The sequence below is a fragment of the Pipra filicauda genome, unplaced genomic scaffold (genome assembly GCF_003945595.2).
Source record: "Pipra filicauda isolate LSUMZ 115617 unplaced genomic scaffold, ASM394559v2 scaffold2_size9829703_pilon, whole genome shotgun sequence".
NCBI classification, from domain to species: Eukaryota; Metazoa; Chordata; class Aves; order Passeriformes; family Pipridae; genus Pipra; species Pipra filicauda.
In genome coordinates this window covers 3,077,781-3,091,144 of record NW_024104421.1, presented here as the reverse complement: position 1 = coordinate 3,091,144, position 13,364 = coordinate 3,077,781, and positions in this window count along the sequence as shown.

Below are 13,364 nucleotides of genomic sequence, written 5' to 3'. Positions count from 1 at the left end.
ATTTTTTATGTGGAACTTGCAAAAGCAGACACAGTTCACTGATGTTTATTAGTGACCTTGTCTTGTCCTCTGAATTATGGACAGTCTGCTTTGAACATGGGGAAATGCTACCAGCAGTCATTATGTGGATGTTAGGGTTTTTTTGTACTTGTTTAACCACTCCAAGGCCCTGCTGCAGTTTTAGATGTAAAAAAGGAGAATTATGGGTGTTTAAAGCTGAAATATTTATAGAAGCAGTTTTTTATTTAAAAATAGCATTTGTGCCTGAGAAGATCAGATGTACCACTTCAGTATGAAAAACAAAACCAGATTTTAGTTGATATTATTAATAGAAAATGCACGAAATTTGATAATGTAATTTAACTGAAAATATTTTCTTCCAGTCTAGGTTTTGGAGTGGCTTTTGTGTTACTAAATATGATCAAGAAAACAATTCTTTAAAATTCTGGTTTTTTTTTATAGTTAGAGAATGCAAAGGCAGATAGTTGACTTACTGTTTATTAAAGCAGAGAATATACCAGGTACCAGAAGATATGACTTAGAAATGAGACCTTTCAAATTAAAACAGGCATATGACATGATAAAAATAATTTTGCTTACTATGGGAAGATGGAATCCCCATCTATCACCAACAGAGTGCAATAAACTATGATGAAAATATGTTCTAGAAATAGATTAAAATTAAAACCTGGATTATTTAGGATCAAAAGTTACCTTAATTGCCTGTGAGGGAAGCTTATGTGGACTTTCAAAATCCATCCTTATTAAAAATGAAAAGCAACAGTATGTGAAATCATGAAGTCATTATTGATTTGCAGTCACTATTTAGGTTGATTAACATTCTACCTGAATGAATTTTAGGAATTGCAGGATGTGGCCCCATTGATTTTAAGGTGGTGGCAATTATTAGTGCTCCAGTACCAAAAGTGTATCCAAATTTGGGTCATTTGGAAATGCTTCCTTATTGGATAAACCCTACATTGATGGGATTGAAAGAGTAAAAAAGTATCCTGAATTTGTTTTCTAAAGCTCAGGGAAAGGATGTAATATACTATTTTTCAGCTCAATGAAAGGAATTCTTGCACATTCTATGTAAAATGTTAAATTGTGATAGGGAGTAAAAGAAATGACTGTTGTGAGTTACTGCTTTGACTCTTCAAATGCTATCTTAGAGCACACTTTGGGGGGAAGAGAAGTGCCCTCAGAGCAATGATCCACGACTCTAAATAAAAAACGTAAATTTGAACACATTTTGAAGAGGGGTATTCCCAATACTGTGACAACTCTCTTAAATAAAAGTTAGAAGGAAAAAGTCTGCCTAAAACTTTGGGTACCAACCAGAGAAACCGAAGCCTGTCTGAATGAAGGGAAATTCCTGCTTCATGTTTCCTTAGAATGACAGTTCTCCTTGGCTTTGCAGCCTTCTCCCCCAAAACAGCGTGAAGCAGCACTCTTGATTAGTCAAGAGAAGGCAGCGTGCAACCATTAATATTAACTCTATCACATCACACCATCTGGCTCCACCAGCTTGGAAATTATGGCCTGTATTCCTTAGTCACAGCAGACAGGAAATGGAAAATTAATTGGGAGTACAACTGTGATTTACCTTTTACCCCTTACTCTTGACCCCCGTAGCCCACCATTCATTTTACTTTTGAAAGGCCTAATAATTCTAACTCTATTGGTTGATCTATTAAAAAGAGAGTATTTGATGTATACTAGAGAGCTAAGTATATAAAGGAAGACAAAAAGTAGGTGGAAGCTGGTATAGAGCTCAAGTTTTCTTTTTTAAAAAACAAACTCTTTTTAAACTACAGAGTTTAAAGGAAAGTTTATTTCCTCACACTCTTCTGTGAGGATTCATTTAACATTTATTCTGAGATGTATGGACAGAGAGGGAGATGTTAGCCTGTAAGAATACAGTTGGGCAGCCACCTACTCACCTTTCTATTTCCTAACACAGAATTGACCCGATTTATTGGAAAATACATTTGATCTTACCTCCACAAGTAGGTTTTGCTACAAACAAAATTTCCAAGAAATCTGCAGTTTACTCCAGTTGAATCCAAACACAAAGACCAAAATCTTATTTGCTGTCTTCATAGGTATTCTAAAAATTGATTGGCCCATGCTTTGCAATGCTTTAAAGAGTCATAAATGCTGTGTAAGCATGATAATTTGGTTCTTCACTCCAGTGTAGCCCAGCTTTTGATTGTTCTGCTTACCATATTACCAGGAATTAAACTCTTGCAAAATCAGTCATAGTTACTAATTGGATGAGACTTCAAGAATTTAGGGTGACACCAGATGCAGTAAAGCTAGTGAGCAGATTGCATTCTTCTCCTGGAATAAGTACTGAGCTAACAAAGCTGTATGTTTTGGGTTTCTCTGTGTTGCCTAATGTGCTGTCTTTCTTAACTGTAACATACAACTGATGGATCAACAATTTATGGTCCTTATACACATCAATGAACCTTTTCACAAAGTTTAGAGGACCAAGCGAATTTCCTTTTTTTTTGTAATGATATTCTGACCAAGTTCTTACAGTAGCTAAATCATTTCACGTGGCATTTTTCAGTTCCAGTTCCAAGGTGTGGTGCGGCGTTAATTCAAAACGAAGCTTTAACTCAAATGTCAGTTCTATCTTTGTGACTAGTAAAATTATTTTTAAACGGTTTTTGTGTGCTCTGAAGTTTTTTGGATGCAAGGCACTCTGAATATCATCAGCGACTATATTTGATGCTGCTGCAGACTATGGAAGCTTCATCTCAAGGGCTGAGAAACTTAAAACATGGGGAGTCACGAGGATGTTCTTAACTAGTGCCAGAACATCAGCTCGAGCTGATTGCTCCTTTGTGTCACTCTTAGGGCAAAAGTGTGATTCATCACTTCCATTTTGCTGAATACTGAAGTGCAGATGCATCTTTGTGGGTTAGATTTTGCTTCCATTGAAGATTAAATGGCATCCTGATCTCGTTTGTAATAATGTAAATTGGGAGTAATTTGATGAAACTGATAGACATACATCAGTATAGTTCTTGTGTGAGATCTTCTCAGATTCAACAGCTTCTCTGGAAATAGGATTGGTCTCCGGAAATACACAAATTTAGTTCCCTTGGGAATTATGTGGATTTCCCTTGAACTGGAGAGCATCTGTGGATTCTGCTTGTCATTCACCAGTAGAATATTTGTAAAATAAATCGAGACATTTAGGCCTTGTGTTCTTCCTGTGTGAGAGTTCAGGCATGATGTAGCTTTCGATGAATGATCAGACTTGACCACCAGCTCACTTCCATTTTGACAATAATACCATCTGCCATTCTTTCATCGTGTGCTTGTTCTTCTATCTTTGTAACTCTCTGGATGACTACATTGTTTTGATATGCTAGGCCAGTTAAGCTGCAAAAATCTAGTTTAAAAATAGCCGTATGATTTTAAAATGATTTTTAAAACCTGGAGGAGCACAGAAGAAAAAATTGTTTATATATGGTTATAGATCTATTTCTGCAGTTCTATTTCTGGTAAACAAGCTATCTGATACACTAGAGTAGCACAAAAAGGAAGACTTATGTAAGTGTAGATATGGAGTCATTTTGGGCTGTGGTCAGGATGATCTTACAGGCATGTCTTTGGGTCACTAGGCCAAGCAGTGTTTGTTTTGGTTCTTTCAGGGTTTGTTGGGCTTTTTTCCTTCTTTTTCTTTTCTCTTTTTTTTTTTTTTCTTTTTCTTTTTTTCCCCCCTCTCTAGCATTCTTCTTCTGTCAACATGTTTTATTTTGAGAACAGAATTTCCTCTCTGGTTTCTTCCTCCTTCAATTAATTGATGTCTTTTACTGCTAGACATCCTTTGGGCTGCAAAACAGCAGTACAGTGATGTACAGCTAAATACAGATATTCAAAATGTGAAATCTGTCAGTCCATCCCCTGGGCACAAGTCTATGCCTATTCATGTTAGAACAACAGTCACATGCCTTAATAAATCAGGTACTCTTTGTGCAGCCCATGTACTGTGGATTTTCTCTGCTTTATAGTGCATAAGCTTCACTGTTGTGCTTGTGCTGATAAGAATTCCTTCCTCAGGCTGCAGTGGAAACCAGCAGCCCCTGTTGTGCATGGTAGCAATTGCCACAAACACTACGGATCTGAATGGAAGAGAAATGGAATCAGAGGGATGCAATAGCCCTGTATTATTTAAATAGTCATTTTCTACATTCTCAAACTCCACCAACCTGGAACTTTCAGACTACACTTTGCCTTTGGGTCTGACAGGCAGCACTGCCCAGTAGAAAGCTCGGAAAGTTGACACCTCCATTTTCCTCTCTTTTTCCCAAGTTCAAGCTGTGTTTCTTCAGGAGATGGCAGCAGATGACACGGTAATTGTAAAAGTCAGAGACTCTCCTATGAGACTGAAGAGGGAAAACTGCCCAACAGTTACTCAGTTAAATAACAGAACAATCAATCCTTTTGCATTATGATGATACAGATGGAACTGAGTAAGATTTTGAGCCTTTTGTGTTCCTTTGACAGAAGAGAAGTACCCTTGAGCCTAAAGCGAGATGGTCCAGTGCCGGACAGCTCGCAGGGTGAAAAAAAGTTTTCTTTACATCAAGTTGGACCATCCTGTGTTTTAGTTTATGACCACTGCCACTTGTGCCTCTTGTAAAGAGCCTGGCTTTGTTTTGCTCTGAAAGTCTAAAAGAAGAAACTAAGGAACTAGATAGAGAGACTTCTTTGGGGATTTAGTTGTTAATGAGACCGGTCTGAAATGTTCATCTTGTTCCACCTAATCTTCTTCTGCAGTCAGAAGACTCAAACAGTCTTATGGAAACACAAGAAATGAGATATGGAGAACATCTGAAAAGGCAGTCAGAAAATAAAGTGGGCAGTGTGGCCTCTTCTGTTTTCTTTACAGTTTATAGCTTGTGCAACATTAGGTCACGCATTTGTTCTGGTTTTTGCAACTTGAGAGATTACTTGTGATAGGTATTATTATGTTTTCTCAGCTTATTGGTTTAATGTCGAAATTCTACGTCAGCATCAGGGCCTGAGTCCTTTACAACTCGTGATCTTTTTCTGTTTTAAGAAAACAATGCAAAGAGGTGAGGAGGACAGGAAAGAAGGATAATGGCAAGGAATGAAAGGATGCAATTGCATGTGCTTGCTATAGGTGTAATTGGCAGGAGCTTTCCATTCTCCTTTGATTTCGTTTTTTTTAGTAGAAGTGATTAGTTTTTCTTCCCATAGTGTAAAAGGAGAAGTCAAATAAAGACTGAAAAATTCAATGGGGCTCTAAAAAATGGTGAGTTCTGAATGACAGCTCAAACAGACTTAGCCAGTGATGTAACCTATTCTGAAACCTATCTATTTTCCCCTCAGTGTAAAACTACCACTATTTTAAGTTCAAGCAGAAGGTGGTCTTTCTGTATTTCTCACTTACTGTCACCCTGAATCAAAGAGGATGTTAAACCTGATCTGGAAATCTTATTTTCTGTGATGCATTTCTTTTAGATAAAGCTGTCTTTTTTTTTTTTTTTTTTCCCTTTCTTTCTTTCTATTTTTTTCCCCTTCTGGTGTGTGTTAGGAGCTTAGCTGGGTCATTCATGATCTCATGGAGTTCTGGAGAGGCAACTCTTATAAATTAGTGTACACATCAATGGCATTATAAAATAATGAACTCTTAACCACTTATTTTAAAGAAATATAAATAATTCATTCAGAACACGTGTAACTAGTGAGTAAAGATTTTAAAGTTGTTTACTTGTTTCATTTTGCTTGTGTGCATGTTTAAGCAAGGACGGAAGAATTGAAAGTGGAGACGTAAATAAACTGTTCTAATTGCATGCTGGAGGGGTAGTTTAAATAACAGCATAGCATTTTTCTCAGCTTCTAAAGCTTCAGATTTTTTTTGAGAAGCTGCAAACATAATGAGCATTTCTTACACTATGTCGAATCAAAACCTACCTTACTGTATTATCTCCCAAATCAAACAATGCTCTCAACTTTGCTGCCTGTCACTTCCCCTATTTTACTGCTTCTGTTCCACCAAGGTTCCACTGCAGCTAAGGAAGCTTTGGAGGGCACATATTCAGGAAACCACCCATTACATATTGCTGCAAGTGTTTGGAATATTCTGCAGCAGTCTTGGAGTTCACAGTGACAGCCACACAACCATTTTTAAATTAAGGCTATTTGAATAACTGTTTTGTGCAAGCCCAAATCCATGCAATTGGAGCAGATTTAATTTATACAGTGTTCAGGAACCCTTCCACGAATGCCTTTAATATCTCTCCAGCAAAACACACTTTCGAACACTTTGTTTCACACTTCCAGAACTTCTGTAACACTTTATTAAAGTTCCACTAAATGAGCCTTTGGGTGTCCTCAGAGAATGATTAGTCAAGATGGAACCATAATGAAATATACAGTTTTAAAGTTGATGATATAACCAATTCAATTAGGGTTTGTATAGCATTTGCTTGTGGTGTTTTGATGATGATTTTTTTGGAAATAAAGAGAGCTATTTTGAGCAGTCTGTTGGAAGTAATTTTGTTTTAAAGGGCAGTTTGCAAAGAATTGAACACAATGGTTAGGTGGTACTGAGGTAACTGCTCTGACTATGGGATCTAACCACACAGTTCTGGAAACTGGGGTTGAAATCAAACATGTGGAAGTTGTTTCTAACTTAGTGCCCATTTGAATTGACCACAAAATCATTATTCAGCTAAACACAATTACTAGTCATTTTAACAGGAGGTAGTGGGAGAGCTGCAAGTTGTAGAACAGACTTTGAGATTACATGAAATAAGGTTGCTAGAGCTGAAACAGAGGCTCTAGCAGAGATTGCTGGATGAGTTGTGTTTTTCTTTGTTTTGGAGAGAAATAATGGTGAAAAAAGCCAGAGGAACACCACAAAGATTGCATTATAACCAGATACACTTACTAAGCAGTTTAGTCCTTCAGTATAGAAAGACCCATAGTTGAAAATGAAGTGTTGACATTGTATGTCAGGCCAGTATCACAGTAACTGACTATTCTAACCAATTATTCTAATCATCTTCCTTACGGCTGATACGTAAGATGATGTATTTTTAGACCATTTTATCTCATTAGTGATTATTGTAAATCCACCAGAATCTGTCAGAACTCCAAGTTGCTGGCTTCCACAAGTTTGTCAATAATTTTCTATGTTGATAAAGCAGATCTAAAAGTTCTGAGTTTTAAAATTGCAAAAGACAAGGAAGGACCTTGGCCTTACAGCCCACTCCAACGTTAATTTGTTTTTCTTTTTTGAACTTGGGTTATGAATTTTATATGATTTGAATTGGTTCTACTAGCTAAACATATTTTTCTGCATTGCCTTCTTGTTTTGACTGTGTGTAGTTTTCATTGTTTGGTAATTAGATCCACTGAGGTTTCCAAATGTCAACATCATGTAATTCTTCTAGTCACTGTAAAGTCTTCCTCAACAATTGGCAAAAATTTGCTCCTTGAAGAATCCATCCCTTCCAAAAAAGTCTGTCTTTGTACTTGCCCTAAACCTTAACTTACACATGGTTCTTAGTTATGAACAAGATACATACTACATATTCCTATTTTGTAGAACTATGTTAGAAGATTAGAATGGTAATAAGTTCTTAGTTTTTGTTGTGTAAGCAGTGGCAAGTACCTAAGATACCCTCAACAGTTTGCATGATTACTTTCACCAAAGGGTAGGCTGATTGGATTAAAATTTAATTTTTCGTTGTACATCTCCTTGTAGACATTATTATGTCATATCTTTTGTTTAAGTGATGATTTTAGACTCTTATTTACAGTAACAATTTTGCTTTTTTCTCTCTCTTTTTTTTTTCTTTTTTAGTTGGCAGTAGCTGATGACAAACGGCTGAGTCTAAATGTCTTTGGATCCTTACATAACCAGTCTAGATAGGCTCAATTATTTCTTCTTTAAAATAGAAACAGTGCAACATTTCTTGTTAAGTTCAGGTCTTTCCCTTAAGCTTTTATGGCAGAGGCACCAACTGACCTTTTTCCTGCTTGAAGTTCTGCAAAGGTGTTGAACCTTCCTTCCTTGGTGCTCTAATTAGCACCGTGGCCAGGTGTCCCTGACGGTGACGGCACAGTGAAAACTGCCACAAGTTCTCTTCAAGTCTGATAAGCGTCACTGCATTTATGTTTTACTTGGGACAAATGTCTCCTCTGTTGTTTCTGTGTGTTCAAGCGTTTGTTTCCTGTTGCACTTTAAAACTGTACCTGGGTTCATGAGTCCTGATCAGACACCGGTCACCTATTTACAGGGATAAATGGTGAGCTCTTCCATTTCTGCAGTTGGTATTGAAGAAAAGCACCCCTGCCACCACCCATTGAATCACAGATCACAGCTGGCAGCTAAGATAGGCAGCAAGATTTGAATAAAATCACACGTTCAGATATCCAGGTTACTTTCTAGAGGCTTCTGCAGTCTAGAAAATCAAAACCTACTTAAAGGCTCTCAATTTAGTCTACTTCCTTCTCTTCCATGTCTAATGACCATTTATTCTACTTGCTAGCTACTTTCTTATTGACAGCTTACAGGTTCTCAGTTATTTCATTCTTTCCTTTTTCCCCCTTAGATTTGATATTTTCTGTGGTTTACCAATACTAGGCCTTCATGTGCTTTAGTGGGCCATACAACTATCTGGATAAATCTTAAAATTTTCCTTCTAACTTTTTGTAGTTGCTTGTCAACCTTTAACTGTAAATATAAAAGCTAATGACTGAAATTTCAAAGCCAAGTAACCACTCCTATTAATTTGAATGTGAAAAATACAGCTAAGTTTTCCAAGTCAACTCTGAAAATCAATCTTTTTCACTGTCTAAAATTTCAAAAGTTCCTGTTCATATGTCACTATTCAAGATTTTAAGAAATGAAACCACCTAGAAATTCTGATCATCAACCTTCCTTTTCCCTTCCATCCCAGATTTTATTTATCTTGAGAAAGTGTTCCATGTTCTAGTTAGTGGATCATTTTGAAGGGTCTGCAGTTTCCTGACCACACTTTGAATACCTTTACATAGGACTATCAATTGCTTTAATTTTAATTAAAATGAAGCAACAAAGACAAGTCAAATAAAGAACATTTTTATAAATCCATACTCATAGATGTGAACAGGTATTTTTTCCATTAACAAATAGGAATTTCAATTGTAGAGGATGATACTTGTGGTTTTAGATGATATGTAATTCAGAAGGATCAAAAATTGTAAACAGAGCAGAACAGAAATATGAGAAAAAATTGTTATCATCAATATTTCAGTTTAAAAAGTAACACTGCAGTCATGCAACACTGGCAAATTTTTCTCTTTCTATTATACTGTGTATGGACCAACCTTGCAGTCTTGACAGAAATGACAGAAGTTGTTAAAAGTATTATGTTGTTCATGCACAGTGATTCTTTTAGTGTACCCAGGACTGATCAGGCTATTGCTTAAAGCTGGAATGCTCTGAAGAAAACAGACACTAGATAGAAACCAGAATTATTGATATTTAAAAAAAAAAAAAAGGAGGCTCAGACTTCATATAAAGATTGCACTGTGTTTAGATCCCATTTATTTAAATCAATGGAAAAAAAGAATTCCATAGTTTTCAATTCAAGAAAGTGCTGATTCTTATGGGAAGCTTTTTCTGTTGGTAGAAGTGCAAAATCTTAAATACATGGGGGAAAAAAAGGTACGTTTCAGCAAAGTAATAAAGATCTCTGGCATGGTTTCTCTGAGCTGGCCCTGGAAGGAATTGCTTTTGTATTGTGAGCATTAGTACTATTTCTGGGATAAAATACATTTTTTTCCTGGCTTTTGAATAATTTACCTTTTTATTTTATAGTAGAAAGCATTAGTGCCAAAGTAGTGTGAACATAATCTACTGCAATGAGATAGACAGATAACCAATGCAGTAGGCCCAATGAAAACCCTCCACCACTTAAAAAGTACTGAGAGTGCTTAAAAGAGCCTTACCAATAATTTTATAAGTTATAAAAATAGTTCAATGCAGAGTTATTGCTTGCTCCTGTCTGTTTTCATTCCGTTGCTTTCCAGCTGTTAAATACAGCATGACAGTAACTCTTCCTCTTTGAATCAGGGAGACATTCTCCTGCACAGTCCATTCGGGGGATTTCTGTTCTCAAGATGGATGCAGGCTCTGATATTGGATTTTGAAGAAGCTGTTGTGCCCAGTATACTCTATATAAGGCTGGATAAGAGGGAAAGACTACTATATTGTACATGGAACAAAACATTCCTGACACGCAGAATGGGCTGTTGCATGTTCACATCATGCACCCTACAAATCATCTTTGACACTTTATAGCTTTAAATAGCTGTTTTTCAGAAATCTCTGACTTGGTATTTTATATGGCTCTTATTACTATTGTTCTCAGAGCAACTGGAGAGCAATTTTTTTCCTTGTAGCATTATGTGGGAGAGAAAACTGGTATCTCCACCTTAGAGCTGGCCTAAGGCTGAGTATACATTGCATCATTTGTCTAATCTATAGTCATCTGCTTAGAGGAAGTCTACAAGCACAGATTCAGCCCTTGTGTCTAATCCACCTTACCTCTGAATCTGCTGGGTGCTCTATCAGGCAGGGCCTAAGAACTTTCTAATCGGTTTTGTATCGAGATAATAATTCTTTCAGAAGTTTTTTTAAAGATCTTTCACTTGTATATTCCTCTTTGGGCTGTGTGTGTGGGGATTGAACTGTGAAGAAGGCTAAGTGTGTGTCCCCCCCTTCAGAAGGCCTTAAAGCTTTTCAGAGCTTTACTCCTTCAAAAAATTAGAAAGCCTTTTAATTGGTTTAGGCTGTACACTTTGCCTTTAGAGTCCTGGCCCAGAACATATCCCATCGGAGAGCTCGGGATTCAGAGGCCATACAGGGAAGGGCTGTTGTCCTCTCTGAAGTCTCCAAGTACTGCTCTGAAATCTCTTAAGAAAATCCCTGCTGTACTACTATCAAAAATGGAAAGAAAGTGTAGAAATAAACTTTAGGCCAATTTTTTCCTAGTTTCTGTGAAGGGCAACACCTCGAGTTCTTTCCTGATGGAAATAATACTAAATGTGCATTCCATTAATCACATTTTTAATGGAAAAAATCTTACAAGCGCTTTTACTTCAAATGCCATTTCTTTAACAAAATTGTTTTCATGGATTACATCTTCTTTGTGTACTTGGACAGTACAAATGCTTTAGGGGAAGGTGTGATGCTCACTCATGTCATGTCACCTGATTCTCTTTCATTAGCAGGATCCTTCCATCTTAATCCTACAATCAGTTTCTATCCACTTCCCTGTATAGAAAATTATTTGTGTCAGAATTGCTGAGTAAGGAAACCTCAAGTTATAGTAGAATTTAATTTATGCTGAAGAAATTAATGCCAGCTAATATTCTCGTTTCTTGTTCTATTTTTCTTCTGTATTTGGTTTTTGGTAATTGGCCCAACTTGTGTCCCACTGTGGGAGCTTGGCAGGGAGAGAGGGATAAAGAACGGAGAAAAAGATTTGTAGGTGGCAGGGACAGCTTGTGTATGTGGCTGCATGCATATGTGAGCTGGCAGAAAGCAAGGCTATGTGGATTTTAACTGTTTAACTAATACTGTACATAAATCTTTAGCTAGCTGGGAATGTGACCCAAGAAAGGCAAAAGAAATATTTACAGGTGCTCCGCCGGTATTTGATTTCTGTACAGGAGGGATCAGCATGCACTTAATTACTTCCCCAGAGACTATGTCCATGCAAGGGTGAATCATGCAACTCTCAGTTGACTCATGGGTAGAAAAAATGGAGTTAGCACAATCCAAAATGGCAAGGATTTGTGGTCACAAGGAGAAAAATAAAATGTACATTTACACAACAAATGTAGGCAGTGAAGGATTTTCTGTTTGGTACTTCTTATCATGGCGAAGGGAAGACTTGTTTTTTTTTAAGAAAAAGGCAACTTGAGTAGAAAATGAAAGCCAATATATTGCCATTCCACCTCTAGCTCTGATCTTGCTTGATCTGGTAAGTTAAATGGGGTAAGTGCATGTGACATTATTAGAGAAAAACTAGGCAATAGAGGACGGAGTATTTTAATTGCTCAGAGGAACCCTTCCTCCTGAGTCAGAAATAAAGCTGCGCCTCTACATGCTGTCAATGGCAATATGGTGTTGGTTAATTACCCTTTGAATAGCATCTAATGCAGAAGTTGTGATGATCAGTGGTTATTAGAAACCAAAATGACCTTTATTTAGGACAAGTGCTTTGGCTGCGTCCAGTTTTCGGTAAGTGCTTTACATCTCTTCCAGGGTTTTTTTAACTGTAGTTCCAAGTGGATGTGTTGTTTTCTCGTTTCTTTGCCTCAATCTGTTAGGTAGTGGTGTTTTCTATTATATTTTGAGTTTCAGCTGAGAGATAGCTCATTTAAAGTGGTGGGGAGAAAGCCTCAAAAAGAGATGGAAATTTGATACATCCCACTGAAATCCCTTTGTAGAGAAGGCACTAAGTTTGTTCGAAAGTAATTCCTTTATAGGGGTATTACCAGTTCTAAATACTCTTTTTTTTTTTTTCTGGTTGAAATGGAAAACCACTTGAAAGGAAAGAACCACTGTGTTTCAAGTTCCACAAATAGTATTGCATGCATGTGATATTAAATGGATACTTGGTTATCATGAGAATCTACAGCCAGGGGTTTGCACATAGGACACGGTATTCCGGACATTCACCTCCGTGTACGTCAGAGTGGATTAGTTCTTCAGGTTGTGGCAGCTTCTGCAGTGGTTCCTGAGGGGTGTTTTAGAACTCTGCATCTCTTGTTTAACATGGCAGCTCGGAGAGTCCAGATAGGTTTAACATGTACTGCATTCAGCTTGCATTTTGTTTTAAAGGAGTCATTTTTGCTCTCTGCGGAGGCTCCAATTGTAGAGGGCCAAATGATGGGCATAATTAAGGCAAGTGGTGGGATACCAGCGGAGCGCTTTGGTGTTTCCACCGAGGATTTTGCAAATCCTGGCTTGATTAATCTATTTAAACATCTGTGCATCCTCTCGTCTGTGCAACTTACCCCCGGGTATCTCTGCCTGCCTACCGTGCCTGTGTGTCTGCCTGCTCGTAGCGGATCAAACACAGCCGCAGCCCGCTCTGCCGCCTCGCTCAGCGCTCGCACACGATGCGAACGGTTCTGTCCTCCTTGAAATGCAGCTCACACTCGCATTCCGTAGTGGAACCGCAGGGCAGAGCCCACAATATTGAGAAACCGGATCGAAGCGGGGCCGGCGGACGGCGGCGCCGGGAGCCGCGGGCGGGCGGCGGGCGCTGCGCCGGGGCCGTGCCGCTGTCCGGCCGGGCCGCCCCTGCCCC